The following is an 18,218-nucleotide window of genomic DNA, read 5'->3' as shown; positions in this document are numbered from 1 at the left end:
CTGACAGAATGTGCCACAGGCCTCGTTTGGGGGCAGCACAGAGCGGACGGTCTCATCCGCACCAAACCATTAGCGCAGGTTCTGAGGAGAAGGCAGGGTGTCATAATTGGCCCTGATCAGGAAGCTAAGCCTGGCTTGTGGTATCTTCCACCAGTCTGACCCACTGAGCGATCGGTCCTCCTAACTTTCCTATGCTGTCCATCCTTCCAGACCACCTTAGCAAACTGCTAAAACCTGCTACCTCTCCTGTGCCATCCATGGTGTGATGGCCCAGAGTCTTCATCCACATCCCGTCTGATGCCTTCATTTCCACGGCAGTGCTGGTTGGCTCTTTCTGAGTGCCTTACCCAGTCCTGACACTGCTGGGCTGTGATGTCATCACAGGGCTCATCGTTCTGCTGGGATGAACAGATAGACCTTATTCTGCTGAGTGTTGCTGTTTGTTGCAGCTCCAGCAGCAGCAGAGAGACACTGCAGGGCCATCAGCCTGGAGCCACCGACCCTTAATGTCTCTTTAATCCCAGAACATCTCCTGGTGGAGAGGCAGTGATGGGACGTCTCCCTGCCGCCGCCTGCTGTTGTTTTTGGTGGAGTGGGTATTAACTCATTCCCCCCCCCCCCCCCCCCCCCGGCCTCCTCAGCCTTGCTCCAGTCATGCCCGTGTTCTCCAGATGGTGAAGCACTGACTGGCGCATGAAGCCCCAGAGTCCCAACTCCACTGGATATACTGTTGCTCTCCAACCGGCTTCCTTACACTCTCACACTCCGCTGCCAGGTCGGAGTACTTCAGCCATTTCCGCTCATAGGCTGCTCCTGCCCCCTCCTCCCACGGGAGGGTGAGCTCCATAAGGAGCACCACCTTCGCCCGAGTGGACCACATCTCCATATAAGGAGCGCCACCTTCACCCGAGAAGATCACGTCTCCATATACGGAGAACCACCTTCGTCCGAGTGGACCACGTCTCCATATAAGGAGCACCACCTTCGCCCGAGAAGACCACGTCTCCATATAAGGAGCACCACCTTCGCCCGAGTAGACCACGTCTCCATATAAGGAGCACCACCTTCGCCCGAGTAGACCACGTCTCCATATAAGGAGCGCCACCTTCGCCCGAGTAGACCATGTCTCCATGTTAGGCCACAGGGACGCTGTGCTGATCTCATTTGGGAAATGGAGCTGTGGATTGAGATCTACTCGCATGCTCCACCCTCTGCCTGGAACCAGGACTCTACTCCCAACTTTGTGTCCTACGGTCCCCTCCTCCTCTGCTTGCCTCACAAAGTGGGTTTGATGCTCTTTCACAGGAGAGGCATCTCTGTTTGCCTGCTGTCTGCTGGTCGTCAGTATTTCCGGAAGCTTCTGCAGCAGCTGGTCATGCCGCCATCTGTAACACCCCTGTGCTGGAGCTGTCTCACAGCCTGACAGAACGTGCCGGAGGCCTGCTCTGTGTCCCTGTGCCAGAGGCCTGCTCTGTGTCCCTGTGCTGGAGCCGAACACACAGCTTTTCGTTCGACTGGTTACATGCGTTTCTCAGTACTTTCGCCGTAGCGCCGTACTTCCTCCGTCACCAGTCAGTCCGTCTGCCTCGGCGAACGCCTTTTAAAACACCCAGGCTCACTGTCAAGGTAATCAGCACACCGTTAAACAATTAAACATTTAAAGAGCGGTGCTGATTAGCAGCCTCTGACAGCTGTGGCGCAGAGTCAGAGAGCCGCCCCGCCCACTCTCTCTCTGCAGCCAACGCACAAACCACGCCCCCCCTACCACAATATTAAAGAAAATTGTTAAGCTTTGCAAGAACAGAGTAAAACAAATGTCAGATTAATTTACCTGATTAATTTACCTGACTCTACACAGAGTTTTTGGTTATTTGCTCTGACAGTGGGGGAGGTAGGTATCTGCTCTAAAAAGAGGATTGTCTCAGCTAACATGCAGGAAGCAGTCAGGTAGACGCAAACTGCAAACATAGAATGCATATCAGGCCAGTGCTATATGTACCACAATTAAACCATCAGTGAAAGCCCAGGATATACTGGTATATTTATAAATCAATGACAAACTATGTCTGCAGCATATCCACCAATTACCCACCCAGATATAATTTCTGATTAACAATGTTGTACATTTTCAGTTCTCATAAAATGCCAATAGTACAGATTCTGATGTAGTCAGCTGAAAGGAACTTAGCTTACAAAGGAGATGGTACAGTAGAATGGGCACATCCAATTTGTTCAGGTGCTGGGCATAAACAAGATGTAGAGTAAATAAAATGTCTGATGATTGAACAGACTAGGCAGAATTTGTGTCATTTCAAACAGATTGGAATATGGGTTTGACATCAACATGCCTTTGGAGCTGAGACGCGCAAGTGAGTACGTTTAACATGGTCGGTGAAAATAGCGTGGATGTGTGTTATTCAACCAATCGTTTTAACAGAAACAATTACACTCTAGACATTTGATATGTAAACAGTAAAATAACACATACAAATGTAACATTACAAACTTGCACCAGCAGGCCTTATCTGATAGAAGAACAATAATCACATTATCAGAACAGACAGAACAGACATTGCCACACGAATACCTAACACAAACGCAATTTTCCCCCATGTGGAATAAGCCGACATTTTGGAAAAACAGAGTTGCGCGGTCTCTAATAAAAATGATTAACATGGCTTACAGACTCGTCACGTAACAGAAATAATATTAAATGACACCAACACAACCATCCTGTAGTGTAATTACAGTATCACATTTTGCAGAAAATTACTGACTTATCAATGTTCAGTCCAAAAACTTGCATTGGCATTTTTAAGTTTGGCCTTACAATCCTTCCAGCTTCTCCCATTGTTATGCCTGGATTTATGACACGGTCAATCACTGTGACTCTAAATTCATTCGATACAGCAGGATTTCTGCTACCTGTTTGACCACAACCTCAGACTCAGCCACGACCCGTCCATCAGTACCAACCGCATTGGGCTGCTCCATGTTGTCAGACACTGCTGAATGTAGTGCTGTAAAACAGCCTTTTATGTTGGGATTACCAATCGTGCTGCAATGCGACTCACCTGGGCAATGTTGCTGGACGAGACAGGATTGCAAACATGTTGACTTTATTTTGCAATCTGCATGTCTAGCAATAATAATTTGGATGTCTTAATATGAGGTGACTGTATTGTGAAAACTGAGTGTGATTTAGAGTTTTGTACTTTGTGTAGGTACAGCAATTTGTGTCTTAAGGTAAGAATTTTGCCGGTTGTTGGTTTAGCTCATTGCATTGAGTCAAAGCAGTCATAACATACTGTAATGTATTTGCAGATATTAGAAATGCATATGAAAAAATGAGAAAAACTGTAGGGTCTCAGGAACAGCTCAGAGACTGGATGTCATGCAAACCACACTTCTGCCTTGATTTTGGCTTAGTGGTCTAATCCATTCAACTGATGTGCAGCAGGTCCAGGTTAAATCCTGCAGGAAAACCATTTATTTTGAGAGGTAATATAAACACACCTGCTCAATAGACAAGTAGTGAGTTTTCTAAATGTATTGAATTGTGGTTACAGTACAATAACAGAAGCAACCACTCATCAGACACTACACAACTTTTCTTATAATATATTAAATAATAATTTATTTCCACTACTATAGATGGATATCATTGCTTCAACTGTGCAGATTTTAACCCCATGTTGATCTGCTCATATTGAGCCCAAACATAATCCCATACAGAATATGAAATAAGTACTACTGTGTCACAGGAGTTAAATACAGCACACAATAATAAATCATAACACCAACACATTTGATGTTTATTATAATTCAGGTTTAATTATTGAAGATTATTGAAGATTATTGAAAATACAGAAAATAAAAGCAACAGACCCAATAAATAAGGAAACTCAACCCATCATTGTTTACAGTAATGAAAGGAAATAAGTACACTGCAGTGACTATTCTGCATTCTCCCTATCAGTCGCATTTTCCCACAGAAATTTGCATATTGGAACTCTTATGAAAATGAATGAAAGCAACTATAAAAACTAGTAAAATGCACATTTAAGTGGAGGAGTGGCACTGGCTTCTCTTATACAAAGATGCAGATACAGGAGAGAGTTATTACTTTAAAAACATTTTACCGTGCCATATTTTGTCATTATTACACTCAATGTTATATTAATGTTTTAATAGTCAAAAGTACATTAACACACCTTTAACATTTGAAATAACCTGAACATGCTGAAAGATCATACTCTTATGTACAGGGTTTAAGCTGTACTGAGGTTAATATTGGGTACAGCTGAAATTGCACTGGTAAGGCATTGGTCAAGGAAGGTTGCAAGTGTGTCGACGTGTGTGCGTGTGATTGGGTGAGAGTGTGTTTGTGTGTGTGTATTTGTGAATGTTTGTGCATGTGTGTGTATGTTTGTGGGAGTGACTGTGGATGTATGTGTGTGCATATGTGTGAGTGCGTGAGTATGTGTGTGTGTGTGTGTGTGTGTGTGTGCGTGTGCATGCATGTATGTGTGTATGTCTGTGTGTGTGTACATGAGTGTGAGTGCATGAGTATGTGTGTGTGTGCACACGGGTGCGTGTGTGTGTGGGTAAGAGAATGTGTTTGTGTGTGTTTATACATTTGTGTGTGTGTGCGTGTGTGTGAGTGTGCGTCCGTTTGAGTGAATTACTGTGGATATGAGAGTGTGTGTGCGATTGAGAATGAGTGTATGTATGTGTATGTGTGTGTGCGTGAGAGTGCCTTTGTGAATGTGTGTGTGTGTGTTTATATGTGTGTGTGTGTGTATGGGTATGAGAATGTTTGTGTAGACATGTGTATAATGTGTGTGCATACATGTATGTGTGTCTGTGTGAGTGCGTATGTGTGAGTGCGTGAGTGTGTGTGTGCGCGTGTGTGTGTATGGGCAAGAGAATGTGTGTGTGTTGATACATGTGTGTGTATGCGTATGGGAATGAGAATGTGTGTGTGTGTGTTGCCACGTGTTTGTGTCTCTGCACGCATGTATGTGTGTGTGCGTGAGTGCATGAGTTTGTGTGTGTGTGCGTGCGTTTGTGTGAATCTGTGTGTGACTGTGGATGTGAGTGTGTGTGAGAGAGAGAGGGTGTGTGTGTGAGTGACTGAGTATGAGAGAGAGAGTGTGTGTGTGTGTGTGCATACGGTAATGAGCGTGTGTACATATGCATGCGTGTGTGTGTGCATGATAGTGCACTGGTGAATGTGTGTGTTTGGGTGTGCGAGAGATTGTGTGTTTCCATGTGTATAGGTGTGTGTGTGCGCATGTGTGTGATTGGGCGTGAGAGAGTGTGTATGTGTGTGTAAGTTTGTGAGTGTGTGTGCATGAGTGTGTGCATGCGTGGGTGTATGAGTGCGTGTGCATGAGCGTACACCAGTGTGTGCGTTTGTGAGTGTGTGTGTGTGTGAGAGAGTATGTGTGTGTATGCTGGAGAGTAAGTGAGAGAGTGTGTGTGTGCGTGTGCGTATGTGTCTCTATTTTAGTGAGCAAAGGGATACTGAGGAGTCACACACTCTAAATCCAGCACAGACAGGTGTGTGTTGAGTGAATTGTCTGTGTGCGTGTGTGTGTGTGTGGATGTGTGTGTAGGTGTGGGTGTGTGTGTGTCTATGTGTATCTGAGTGTGTGTGTGTGATTGAGTGCGTGTGTGTATGTGTATATGAGTGTGTGTGTGTGTGTGTGTGTGAGTGGGTATATGAGTGAGGTGTGTGTGTGTGTGCATGTATACATGAGTGTGTGTGTGTGTGCATGCGTGTGTGTGTGTGTGTGATTAAGCGCGTGTGTATGTGTATCTGAGTGTGCGTGTGTGTGTGTGTGTGTGTGTGTGTGTGATTGAGTGTGCGCGTGTATGTGTATATGAGTGTGTGTGGTGTGCGTGTATGAGTGGATATGAGTGTGCTGTGTGTGTGTGTGTGTGTGCCAGAGACTGTAAAAAATATGGACAAAGCTACTGTGACGTCACCCATTGCCTCTCCGTGGGTCTGTAAAACACGTTTTGAAGCTCAATGGTGGGCGCGGCCATGTTCTCGATTTGGAGCCAAAACCATAGAGTTAAGCGGTCTTGTGATTTTTACAATGTGATTGACAGTCCGGTGCGGAAAAGCCTATCAACCTGAACGAACGATTGCAGAACGAACTTTAGGCTAGATGACTGTCTGCCATTATGTTTTAAAATATTTGATCAAATGTTTACGGAGTTTAATTTCCATCCGTGACTGTACTGTGTCATGTTATCACGGTATACGTATGACATTAATAATACAATTATGTTCAGTTATCTTCAATTTATGTTTCTCGGCAAAACGAATATGCTTAGCTAGCATATCAGCTTGCCAGTGAGCTAGGTAAGCTATCCGTGGTTAGCTCACGCATTAGCAATATGAACTACAGGGGAAGAACATCCACTGCACTGATGGTCAATCAATCAGAGATGTGTAGATTACTGGTGATTTGACTAGGCTAATTTTCATATAACTGTCTGGTAGACCTGCTGTTAACCAAGCAAGTTATCGTCGTAGATTTTCGCCACAGTCAGTTAATGAGCCATTAACTGCTACTACCCCATCGCCGTTTGTGGTGTTCACTTGCTGGGTGACGCTAGCTGACCGATCGTTCGCAAGTCACTTTTTACCGAATAAAAATTAACACTGTCAGCGGTGACAAATCTACCAAGTATTTTAATAACTGATTCACAGGCGTGTAAATATGACAACGCACTTTGAAGAGCAAGTTTTCCACCTGTTGCATAAAGACAAAAATAATGTACATTGAATTTCTAATTATTATTTTCTTGCTAGCTTCTAGCTTTGTCACATTCGTGCAGCATAGCCCAGGTAGACATTTACGGAATGTACACGACTGACAAGCCGTCAAACACGTTTGACAGATGGAATATTTGCCGTTTCGGGTTAGCTAGCTAGTCAAATGGCTTGGTAGCCGAAGTTGCGAACTGTTTCAGCATAGGCTACTGGACTACCACATATAGCAAATAGCGTAATTAGCTAACGCTTTTCTGCCAACTAATTATTTGGTTAAGTGGGCTAAAGGAAATAGTAAAAATGACTTGGCTACCGCAAAACTTCAGAGGAGGATTATTTTATGGTCGTCCAGTGCAGCTGTAAATAGCACACGCTATAATGAAACCACTACAAAATGGGATGCCTGCATTTTCTGACTTTGCACAGGTAGACCGTGGTCGGAGCCGCAATGTCAAGGCCAAGAGACGCCACCTCCCACCCCAGTGACCACAGATTGTAGCCCCTACTGTAGCTCAGTCCTCCGCAGTAATCCGGAAGTGACGCAAGCTGTACCTCATTGGTCCAGAACAAATATTGGCACTGTACCCAAATGACGCAATAAATCATGAAATCGACCCATGGACAGTCATAAGACGAATAAAATACACCTATTATGACTATTTGTTCTTGTGAGAAAAAATTATTGACTTTGTATTTTGATCGCATTTGTACCGTAGACTTGCATGGAAACCGGATATGAAAACACCTATACTGGAGCCATCCGTAGTGGCGCTAGTGAGCAACCAGGAACTACAACACCAGGAAATGAGCTTCAAAAACGAAGTCTGGTTTTGGCCGCTTGGTGTGTGCATGCGAGTGTGTGCGCGCACATACGTGTGTGTGTGTCTCTACTCCAGTTGGCAGAGGGACACTGAGGAGTCACACACTCTAAATCCAGCACAGAGGGGTGTGTGTTGAGTGAAGTGTGTGTGGAGTCTGTGCAGGAGGGTCAGTGTGTCAGAGTCAGAGACGCTGTAGAAGGACAGAGTGCCGGACGGACGGTCCACACACACTCCTACCCTGTACACACACACTCCTCTACCATTATCATCATCATCATCATCATCACACACTCCTGCTCTGCGGTAGGGGGAGGGGGGGGCAGGTGTGTGTGTTCGGTTCTCATTGTGCCAGACAGAGTATCTGAGTTTATCAGAGTAACTGTGTTTAATGCACTTTAATGACGCTGAGTTAGCGCTGCGCTAACAGTACTGTGCATTCCACCTGACAGTGCTCCAACGAGTCTGCGCTGGGAGCCTCCTTTCACCCTATGGAGGCTAACCTGATTGTCACCTGTGGGAAGTCCTGCCTCAACTTCTGGACCATGGAGGGGAATGTACTCACCAAGAGGCAGGGCCTGTTTGAGGTACAAACTGAAAGATTAACTGGAGCTGTTCTCTTACCTGTAGTTTCTCACGACTCACACATTCCCGATTTTCTCTTTTAATGTTTATATCTATTTCAGCTAGAAATGCATGCCTCTGGAAGAAAAGTATAAATTAGTTTGGATGCATTCAGGTTTTAAGCACATGCACCAAATTAGTATAGCTATGCAAGCCATTATTATAGATACTCAGTGTGTGCAAGCACAGGCTTGCGCTGACAGATCCGTGGTTTCTTAATGAGGTGGAAGCGCCTGACTGGCCATTAGGCCTGCCTCCAGAACCACTTTAGACTGAGTGACAGGCGCTTGAGCATGCCCAGTAACTTATTCCATTATGGAGCGTGGCGGGGGCTGCCTCCTGATTGGTCCTTGCTCTCGCTACCCAGAAACACGAGAAGCCCAAGTACGTGCTGTGCGTCGCCTTCGCCGAGAACGGAGACGCCATCACCGGAGATTCCAGCGGGAATATCTACATCTGGGGGAAAGGTCAGATTAGTCCCAATTAGCGCCAGTGGTTACTTATGCTGTTCATTGTGGTTGCTAAGTGGTTGTTAAGGCAAAGGCCAGTAATCATTGATTGCAGACCCCAGTTTTTTAAGAATGTTCAAAACATTAATATTTATTGGAATGATGTTTTTGCATCACTTGGTCAATCAACAGGAAAAATGTAAATTTAATGTTTTCTCTTACTAAATATGCTATGAATATTCAGTCACACTGTGACTAGTTAAAGTTGAGCTATGGTGTAGAACATGTTCTGTGGAGGACGTCTTAAATTGTGCATTTTGAGATGAATTGATCTCATCATTTAATGAAATAGATTAGTCCAGCAGTGACACGTTATCCTGTGTTGACCAGTAGAGGATCAGGCTTTTACAGATCATTTATGAAAGGATGTTTAAGGTTAAGAGCTGTACTGATTACAGAGGTGATGGCAGGTCTCTTATGATGAGTTGTCCCTGCCCATACCTGCTCTACCCCTTACCTGCCCCTTTCTGAGCCAGAGAAAGCATGCCTGTTAGCTGCAGGATGAGCGTGATGATGTCAGCACATAAAGGCCGGGGTGAAGCGTGATGATGTCAGCACATAAAGGGCGGGGTGAAGCGTGATGATGTCAGCACATAAAGGGTGGGGTGAAGCGTGATGATGTCAGCACATAAAGGGTGGAGTGAAGCATGATGTCGGCACATAAAGGGCGGTGTGATTGACAGGTGGGAGCCGGATCAGCCAGGTGGTGGGGGGGGCCCACGAGGGTGGGATCTTCTCCCTCTGCGTGCTGAAGGACGGGACGCTGGTGTCGGGGGGAGGGAAGGACCGACGCGTGGTGCTGTGGGACCACAACTACCACAAGAAGAGCGAGCTTGAGGTGAGAGGACCAGGCTTCAAGGGCAAGAGGCTCCTCATGAGAAAAAACTACATTCTAAAGGCTGGAATCTTACTTCTAGTGCCAGAGTTGTGCGGGGTTGTGTGTTTACCCTGCAGGATCAAACGATTGAGAACACAAAGGATTCTCTTATACCGATGGATGGATACATAATATTCTGTATGTGTACACAGTATGAACGTGGACATTTGCATTTTTAGTATTCAGTATTATTCAGTGGTGCTGCTCAGTTTCCAGGTTCCTGTTCACCACTGTTTCTGTGAAGTAAATATTCCTCACACGTAGTATCCAGGGCCACTCATAATATAAAAATCATTGGTGAACTGCATTATAAAATGTAAATTTAGGTTATTTGCTTTACATTCAGCAGGAATACTTGAATACGAAGACAAATGAACTATAATTTATGAGATGGATGTACCAGTCATTCAGACTGTGTTCAGAAATACAGGTGGATATAGAGTAGTCAACCCCCCCCCCCAAAGGAACAGCCTTGGACAACTTTCAGCTTTGGGCCAAGAGGTTAGCTTTAGAGCCTGGCGTTGGAGTAGCTGGGCCACCACAGGCTGGTTGATTAAAGGGTAACACCCCTTAACAGCATCTAGTCTCCAGGTTTTTCATTAAATTAAGCAGAAATTGTTGTTAGTATGGCTGCAAATTTGACAAATTGACCACTCCTGATGGAAACATCCGAAGTCACGCTGGAAAATTACTTCTGTGATGTATGTGTTCTGTGTTCTTTTAGGACTTATTTCTACCTTTGTTTTCAATACAATTATTACTGTACGTTGTTTACTAACATTGTGAATCATAAAATAGGACTTCTTCCATTTGGCTGGTGTATTTCATTTTTTAAATATCTGGTGCTTGCCCTTTAAGACCGTGGGGTTCATTTCATTAAAGAACAGCAAACTGCCCCAGGTGCCCCTGCACCTGTACTGTGCGTGTGGAGCACAGGGCCCTGCCAGACCGGGTCTGCGATAGTTCAGAGTGAACAAGCTCCGCCCCTTCTCCTCCCTCCCCATCTCTCCCCTCTCCTCGTCTCTCCTCTCCTCCCCTTCCCCTCGTCTCTTCTCTCCTCCTCTCTCCTCTCCTCCCCTCGTCTCTCGTCTCCTCCTCTCCCCTCGTCTCTCCTCTCCTCCTCTCCCCTCGTCTCTCGTCTCCTCCCCCTCCCCTCGTCTCTCCTCTCCTCCTCTCCCCTCGTCTCCCCTCTCCTCCTCTCTCTTCTCCTCCCCTCACTCCTCTCCTTCCTCTCCCTCCCTCTCCCCTGCAGGTGTCTGAGATGTTCGGGCCGGTTCGCTGCCTGGCGGAGGGGAAGCAGGACGGGCTGTTTGTGGGGACCACCCGAAACGCCATCCTGCAGGGCTCCTTCTCCGGGGAGCTCAGACCAGTCGTGCAGGTAGATAAGGCCTGGAGTGAGACCTCTCTCAGCCCGAACACTGCATCAGGGGCACGTTTACAGAGAGGTCCACACCCACAACTCTGCCACCCATTCAGAGAAGTACATCTACTGTAGATACGCACACATACACACACGCATGTACACACACCCAGGTTAAAACATATTTGTTATATAACAATATATGAACCTATCAGTATTAGTAATGAACACAGATGATATTGTGTACAGTACCACTCTTAATTTATGACAGGTAGAGACATACTGGGCTGCCTGCCCTATTGCGATATCCTCTTCCCCCAGAAGAAGTTTTCATTTATTTGGTTCTGATAGGTATTCATATAGATTAATTTGTGCAGTGAATTTGGGAAAATATTGGTTACTGATTGGGAGGTACTTGGGGCAGGAAAGCAGGAAGAGGGCTTTTGTCTCCACCTGCCAGCGGCCCAATTTCACTGGCAAGGCTGTGGTCACTGAGTCTGTACATTGTTAATGTGCGCCTTTGTTTTTGGTTTTTAACTCTAGTAAGATATTCTGACTGGGAATAATCTCGGCCTAGAGCACAGTAAATTTCCAGTTTATTGTTTAAATTAGTTTCTTCATGCCAATTCTCAATGTGCAGGTTTTTGTTGGTTGTTTTCTAAATGCAGTGCGTGTGGTATTTTGTTGTGTATTTTGTAAAAAAAATATTTTATGGCCAGTTGGTAACAGTGTGACTCAGCCTAATTCAAATGAACCCAGAATCTCTCTCCCTCTCTCCCTCTCTCTCTCTCTCTCTCTCTTTCTCTCTCTCTCTGTCTCTCTCCCTCCCTCCGTCTCTCTCTCTCCCTCCCTCCCTCTCTCTCTCTCGTGGAACAGGGCCACACGGACGAGCTGTGGGGCCTGGACTCCCACCCCACCCTGGAGCAGTTTGTGACCTGCGGCCAGGACAAGCTCATCCACCTGTGGGACTCTGCCTCTCACCAGCCCTTGTGGAGCAAGTACATAGAGGCGTGTACACCCTCCCCCCCCCCCCCTCCTCCAGGCCTTCATTTCCCTGTTCGGTGTCAGATTTCAGAAAAGGGGGTGAGGGGGACCAAAATCGGCTACACACCATGTCCAGAAAGGACTGCACAAGCCACTCAGATGCCACCTCACCATAAACCTTTCATATGTGTGAACGGTCAAGGTTATAAAAAAAATGGAGGTTTTGATCTGTTTGATAAATGTTTAACCTGGATTTGCTGCCATGAGTTAAGTAATCATTAGCCAGCTTCAGAACTGAGGCGGGGATTGGCAGATTCTTAGCTGTACTCCAGTGGTCAGACTGGCATCGGTGTGTGACAGTTTTTTGCTGAAAGAGGAAGTAGATTGAAACATTTGAACTTTAAATGAAAAAAATTGACTGATTACAAAGTGGGAAAAAATCTATTTTTTCAGTAGCCATGATGACAGTAAGCTTGATTGTAAACTGCTGTCACAGTGTTCTAGGCATTAGTCATGGTGTTTGCACAAGGCTCAACTAATCAAACTCTGAATGAAGCCATGTCCTGCTCTGCGCATTCTGACCCTCCTGCTCTTTCCTTGATGATTGTTTGGCAGGATCCTGCATGATCTGCTGGTTTCCATCCCAACGGAGCTGTTGTTGCTGTGGGAACCATGACAGGAAGGTAGCGACAGAAAAATCTTTTCTGCGTTATGATTCAGTAGAGTTCCTGTGAGATCCGATGAGGAGCCAAAGAAATGTGACCAATCATAAAAGTGCCACACATGCAGTAGTCAGCACACATGCAGTAGCACACAGACAGTAGTCAGCACACATGCAGTAGCACATATGCAGTAGTCAGCACGCAGACAGTAGCACACATGCAGTAGCACACAGACAGTAGTCAGCACACAGACAGTAGTCAGCACACATGCAGTAGCACACATGCAGTAGTCAGCACACATGCAGTAGCACATATGCAGTGCCACACATGCAGTAGCACCCATGCAGTGGTCAGCACACATGCAGTAGCACACATGCAGTAGTCAGCACACATGCAGTAGTCAGCACACATGCAGTGCTACACATGCAGTAGTCAGCACACAGACAGTAGCACACATGCAGTAGTACACAGACAGTAGTCAGCACACAGACAGTATTGAAATATTGCTGCAACGCTGTGGTTTCATTCATATACTGTGAGAGCCATGCAGGAATTGGGAGAAAGCTTTATCTGGATTTCCAGCGAGTCAGATGTTCAGTAACATTTGGGGTGTCCTTTGTTTACTCTCTCGAAGATGTTGAGCATTCATTCCTAGATGGAATTACTCAAGTAAAAGAATATTCTCAGGACATGTACTGTATTTGTTAGGGGGAATTCAGTCTTCCATAGTATTGTTCCATTTGATGAAAGGTTCTATCTCCTGAGCAGACTCCAGAATCCTCTGTAGACAGCAAACAAATGTCAGTTTGCGATCCTAGAAGGCCACAGTGCAGCTGAAACTTTCTAACTCACTTTAAACTGTCCTGGAAAGGGGGAGAATTGTTCAGATTCATCATTCAAATTTTCCTTCGAAGACCCTGTGCAATCGCCCTTTTTCTTATTACATTACATTACATTACAGGCATTTAGCAGACGCTCTTATCCAGAGTGACTTACACAACTTTTTACATAGCACTTTACATTGTATCCATTTATACAGCTGGATATATACTGAAGCAATGCAGGTTACGTACCTTGCTCAAGGGTACAACGGCAGTGCTACACTCCGTCTTACATTTTAACAATTCAATGAGCTGCAAGATATAGGTGTCTACTTCATTTTTTAAATTCACAAGCTGCAAAATAATAAAACTATATAAAGTATGCCGTTTGTACAAACAAGAGCCATAGGTCTGATATGGCATAGCCAATCTGTATGTATATTCACTTCCAGTTCACTTCTGATTGGCAGCCCTCTAAACCAGTGGTGTCAAACTCGTGCCATGGAGGGCCGTGTGCATGCAGGTTTTCATTCCAGCCTCAGATCTTGATTATATAATTAGTTAAATTATTTGCTGAATTAGGGATGCAGGTTTGTGCACAATGTCTATGGTGATCCGCATTGTCTAAATAAAAATTTTCTTATATTCTGTGCTTCAATGCAGTTAAACGCATATGGCTGAATAAGTAATTGGGCTCAATTAAGGCAGTATTAATTGGTTGGAATGAAAACCTGCATACACACGGCCCTCCATGGCATGAGTTTGACACCACTGCTCTAAACAGTATAACTGCTGATTGGCTAAAATGAAAATCTTCATTTTTCTTACACAAAATGACCAGTACAAAATGCTGTTGCAATGGGCAGGGTGAGAGCTGTTTCTTTCAGGGTAAAAAAAAAACTGAATAAAGTCATAACTGAATAAAATAGGCTAAAAACCACAATATTTGTTTTCTTGGGTTCAACAGCTGCGAAAGAATGATTTTGATTGCACAGGGTCTTTTATGAGCGGCAGTCTTTCCAGTCCTGAGGTAGTGATGTGGTTCTGACTTGCCTGTCTCCCTGGTTCTGACCCGTCTGTCTCTCTGGTTCTGACTTGCCTGTCTCTCTGGTTCTGACCCGCCTGTCTCTCTGGTTCTGACCCGCCTGTCTCCCTGGTTCTGACCTGCCTGTCTCCCTGGTTCTGACAAGTCTGTCTCCCTGCTTCTGACCCGCCTGTCTCTCTGGTTCTGACCCGCCTGTCTCTCTGGTTCTGACCTGTCTGTCTCTCTGGTTCTGACCAGTCTGTCTCCCTGGTTCTGACCTGCCTGTCTCTCTGGTTCTGACCCGCCTGTCTCCTTGGTTCTGACCCATCTGTCTCCCTGGTTCTGACCCATCTGTCTCCCTGGTTCTGACCCGTCTGTCACTCTGGTTCTGACCCGCCTGTCTCCCTGGTTCTGACCTGTCTGTCTCTCTGGTTCTGACTTGCCTGTCTCTCTGGTTCTGACCCGTCTGTCTCCCTGGTTCTGACCTGCCTGTCTCTCTGGTTCTGACCCGCCTGTCTCTCTGGTTCTGACGCGCCTGTCTCCCTGCCCCTTCCAGGGGGCTGGTGTTGGATACCGACACCAGGGACCTGGTCTCGACGCACACTGACAGCAACGAGATCATCTCCATCGTTAAATACTCACCAGGTGTGTGGAGCGAAGAGCACCAGCACCACAGAGAAGCACAACAGACACATTTAGAAGCAGCAGTGCCATAAGTGCTTGACTCAATTTCACATATCAGAGATCTGCTCTAGCAGTCTTTCTCAGTTCAGAGGAGGTGAAAGAAAGAAAAAAGTAGTTGAAGAATTTTCAACAGTTTGGCATACTCCCTACATCAGTGAAATGTTGTTGTATACTGAGTCTACTGTTATGTACGCTTAGTGTAAAACATCACCACAGGTGTATGGGTTGATTACACAGGAATTTACAATCAGACGCACTTTTTTTAAAGTGAGATTGTTGATAAGCACTTAACTCATTGAGGCAAATCCAAAAAGTAAATCAATATATTTAAAATATAAATGGATTTCACTTACAGTGCAATGAAGGCATATATAAAGTAATATATATCTATATATCTTAATAATGTATGTAATATTCCTTATATAAGGCTTCCATTCAGTGAAGACATGTTTTTTCTTCATATAGCCTCATATTTAATGATCTTATGAATGTGGTTTCTGAATTTATTTTTATATGGTCATCATTTTTTTAAAGGCTGACATTAGAGCACAGTCCATTTGTGTTGGAAATATTTTCAGTATATACCCATTCCACACAGTCACCTGATCCTCTGCTTCACAGATGGGGCCTACCTGGCAGTGGGATCCCACGACAACTTTGTTTACATCTATGCTGTGACAGAGAATGGCAGGAAGTACAGCCGTGCCGGGAAATGCACGGTGGGTAAAATGCACTGCTTCATGGGATTTGTAGTCTTTTTTTTCTGTTCATTTATTAGTCTTGCAAATAGATATATCACATTTCAAAAACAAATGACCTCAGTTTTCTACATACATCAGTCTATATCTGTACACATTCATATCATGAATAAACAAGATGTTAATATTGTGTTATTTCTCACAGACCCAATTGCAAAAGAATGTAGCAGTTGAAATAGTTAAAGGGGATAACACAGCCTCATTTATGCTTGGCTTTGTTTCTGCTTAATTTTACTTCACAGGGCCACTCGAGTTTTGTGACCCACTTGGACTGGTCCGCTGACAGCCAGTACATCGTCACCAACTCAGGAGACTACGAGATCTTATTCTGTGAGCCTTTTTCTTAGAGAGTCGCAGTCTGGTCAGAGAGCCGGTCACAGTCCGCACACTGCTGCTCACGCCCCCGTTCTTTCCCCGCTCCACAGGGGAAGCCGCGAGTGGCAAACACCTGACCAGTGCAGACACTGTGCGGAACCTGGAGTGGGCCACCTCCACCTGCGTGCTGAGCTTCAGCGTGTTCGGTGAGTGGGTGCTCATCCCCCTGGGGCTGCTTTAGTGTGTTCGGTGAGTGGGTGTTCACCCCTGGGGCTGCTTTAGTGTGTTCGGTGAGTGGGTGTTCACCCCCCTGGGGCTGCTTTAGTGTGTTCGGTGAGTGGGTGCTCACCCCCCTGGGGCTGCTTTAGTGTGTTCGGTGAGTGGGTGTTCACCCCTGGGGCTGCTTTAGTGTGTTCGGTGAGTGGGTGCTCACCCCTGGGGCTGCTTTAGTATGTTTGGTGAGTGGGTGCTCACCCCTGGGGCTGCTTTAGTGTGTTCGGTGAGTGGGTGCTCACCCCCCTGGGGCTGCTTTAGCGTGTTCGGTGAGTGTCAGTCAGTTCAGGTTTAGTTCTGTCAGTTGAAAAGGGGGGCATTGGTGTAAATTGAGGAAAAAAGTAAATTACCCAAGCGTGACAGGAAGCATTTTTTATGTGTGGAACAACCTGCCAGGTCATGTAGTAGAGGCACAGACCCTCAGGGGTCTGTGTGCAGGTCTGATACAGCATTTGATAATTTAGTTTGTGACTGGTTAGCGCTAGATACTCTCTCATTTGTAGGTAAATGGTATAGATGAGCTGAATGGTCTGTTCTCATCATGATGTGTTGTTATGTTTTTGTGTTCCTGTCAGGTATCTGGCCAGATGGTGCTGATGGTACAGATATCAACGCCGTGTGCAGGTCACATGACGCCAGGCTCCTGGCCTCTGCCGACGACTTTGGCAAAGTGCGCTTGTTCCCCAACCCCTGCTCACAGCCAAGGGTGAGAGCACTATCCCCAAATCCACAATCACATTACAGCTGTGCGTCCCAACATTCGTACCCAAATCCACAATCACATTACAGCTGTGCTTCCCAACATTCGTACCCAAATCCACAATCACATTACAGCTGTGCTTCCCAACATTCATACCCAAATCCACAATCACATTACAGCTGTGCTTCCCAACATTCATACCCAAATCCACAATCACATTACAGCTGTGCTTCCCAACATTCATACCCAAATCCACAATATCAGATTACAGCTGTGTTTCCCAACATTTGTGTACATGAATGGTCCTATCTGTAAATTTATAAACGCCATTTATTTTGCTGTTAGTGTCAAAACACATAAGCCCTGTGTGGTGTCTAGCATGGTGGCATTTGGTTTGGCAAATTTGACTGCATGCAGGTGGAGAAGCACTGCTTTAGAATGATCTGGAAAGTGCAGAGAAATTATTTTGGTTATTCAGATGAAAATAAAATATTTTCCCCCTGCGGATTTGGTTTTTAACTTTTTTTTTTAAAGACTTTTTTCATCTGCTAGTTTTCAGGCTTGTGTTAAACCTGTTGAATCTTTGCCTGTCTTCTTTTCTGTCTCTTAGGCTCCAAGTCATGTTTACAAAGGCCACAGCAGCCATGTGACCAACGTTGCCTTTCTCCATGACGACAGTCACCTGATCTTTACCAGAGGGAAGGACATGAGCATCCTGCAGTGGTCGGTCGTCTAGGGAACTCTGCTGCACCTTCACTGGAGCCTCCTGTCCACTAGAGGGCAGGACTGCTGTGCCTAAAACTGTCTTCACCCTGCTCTCCTACTCCTTGCTATCTGAGTGTACTGTACTGTACTGTGCTGAGTAGCCACTAGATGGGGCTCTGGCAAAAGAGAAACAGCATGTCAAGAAGAATATTTAAAGCTATTTGAAGAGCTGTAGCTGCTACATGTGCTGTTTGCAGAAGTCTATAGCGATAAAGATATATAACCGAGTGGCTGTTGTATTTTAATATTTAAAG

General features: G+C 45.4%; 1 protein-coding gene and 1 pseudogene across 2 annotated transcripts in view; one reads left to right on the top strand and one right to left on the bottom strand.

Moving 5' to 3' along the window:
• The window catches only part of LOC118210034 (NACHT, LRR and PYD domains-containing protein 3-like), a 181,297-nt gene that overhangs the window by 44,330 nt on the left and 118,749 nt on the right, over positions 1-18,218 (bottom strand). The window lies entirely within an intron of this gene.
• Positions 7,190-18,024, top strand: LOC118209491 (annotated as a pseudogene).

Source organism: Anguilla anguilla, chromosome 12 (assembly GCF_013347855.1).
Source record: "Anguilla anguilla isolate fAngAng1 chromosome 12, fAngAng1.pri, whole genome shotgun sequence".
Classification (NCBI taxonomy): Eukaryota; Metazoa; Chordata; class Actinopteri; order Anguilliformes; family Anguillidae; genus Anguilla; species Anguilla anguilla.
Note: the sequence above shows the minus strand (reverse complement) of the source record. Positions and strands in the feature narration are given on the sequence as shown.